Here is a 2,126-nt window from a genome sequence, read left to right on the forward strand (position 1 = left end):
CCGGTGCGGGAGACACGCTGAGCGTGTCATAGCCGCATCGCCGGATGAAAAAAGTTTCTGGATCAGCAGTGAAATTGTGCTTCTTTTTAACAATTTTAAATAATACCTTAGTGATGAAACTCATGTAGGTACCAGAATATCACATTAGCTACAAAAATAGTTCGCTTTTGGTCGCGGGTTCGTCCGCAGGTGAAACCGCGCGCGGCACATCATAGATGTTTCTATTATGTCATATCAGGTACTTAAAATTATTATAATAAACTAGCTGCACCCGGCAAACGCTGTTCTGCCTTACTCTTATCGTTTAGTGGTATGAAAAATAGATGTTAGCCGATTCTCAGTCCTACCCAATATGCTTACCAAATTTCAGAGGAATCGGTCAAGCCGTTTCGGAGGAGTATAGAGACTAACATTGTGACACGAGAATTTTATTTATAAGATATACCCTAGTTTTTATCATGTGATGTTTGTATATCTCTCGGATCTTTTCTATACTTTTTTAAATTTTCGAGTTGATATCCGGACTAAGCGGAAACAAATACAACATACAAAAAAAAAATAATTAAGATCAGTACAGCTTTTCTTGAGTTATAAGTGGTATAATATACTCGTACCTAATATAAAACTTATGGTCAGGCGCTTTCATCTATGAAGTAACAGTCGAAAGCGTCTAGAAAATGACGTGCATGTCAAATAGTTTAGCTACATGCTAAAAAAGGTTGGCGTACAGCGTCAAACCTTAGAGGTTTAACGACTAAACATACTATATACTATCGATATGCAATATAAGGGCGTGCGCATGGATGCGTCACGCTGTGATGCATATCAAGCATCCTTCCATGTCATAAACATATCTCGAATCCGTTTCCACCAATGCTAAGTTGTATGGATCTTTGAATGTGATTGGTCGATATTAAACGCATCCGCAGCAACGTAGCATACCAAGCACATCTCTGGTGGAAAAGCACTTAAGCCTCGCCTCGTAGTATTTATCGAGAAACATTCGATTTGCTGCTGAAAACTGTTGAAAATGTTCCTGGGAGGACATTTCACTATGCGTATAGAGCAATCTATTTGCTATTGATTTGCCATTTTAAGTAGATTTATACGCAATGCTTGTCGTAAAGACAAATGCATAAAAATATAGAGGAAACGCTATGAATTTTTCAATAAAAAAAAGTTTATCATTATTCTTTATTTGGCAACTAACAAGAGAAAGGAAACAAAAAAGATAATAAGGCAAACACAGTTTTGCAAATTTATTCCACATATTAAACTGATACAAGATTGATACAAGTCAGAGCTCTAACAGTATGGACATGCTATGTGGTCGAAATACAAAAAATAAACGTTTAGTTACAGTACATCGATAATAAACATTGCAGAAATCCTGAACTTTACAATAACTACTTCTTCACACTAATGTATTTTAAAGGGAAATATGTAATAAAATAAAGCAAAAAACTAAAGCAGGAACACAGTTGGGAAATGTTATCGATTACAAGGTGTTACTATTTTAGCCGTAATTGAGTCGTCGGGTTCATTCCATTCGTCTTCAATTCATTCTCGTGTATCCTAAGTTGTAAGTATGTCAAAAAACAACAGTCAAACTCCTTATAATATAATAATTACTGCTAAAATACACATCACATCGCAAAATGCGTTCGCAGGAATAAAATATATTGAATAACATGTATTAAAAAAAAAACAGACAGTCGACGGGTCTGCGACCCGACGCGCGACCGCAAACAGGCAACCGCGGCCGCGCGCCCTTACAAAAATAAGTATATATTAAATATATACGGCTAATACGACGACGAAAACATAAGCATAACGGGAAACTTACATTCGAAACATTTCATAACGTCCTACTTTAAGATTTTTACGGAATCGTCGCGATACAAAATCGAAAACGTGAAAATCAAATAAAAAACACGATATATAGAAAAAGTGGAACGGCCCTCCGTGCTGACGTCCGGGGGGGTGTCGGTGAGCGCGCCGCGGCTGGCGGCGCCCGCGAGGCGCTCCCCTGCGCAGCTTGTCGTGTCTCCGGGACAGGGGCTCGCGGGCGCCCGCCCGGCGGCGGCGGCGGCGGCGGCTAGCTGCCCGCGCTGCCCGCGCTGCCC

The sequence above is a fragment of the Zerene cesonia genome, chromosome 3, assembly GCF_012273895.1.
Source record: "Zerene cesonia ecotype Mississippi chromosome 3, Zerene_cesonia_1.1, whole genome shotgun sequence".
NCBI lineage: Eukaryota > Metazoa > Arthropoda > Insecta > Lepidoptera > Pieridae > Zerene > Zerene cesonia.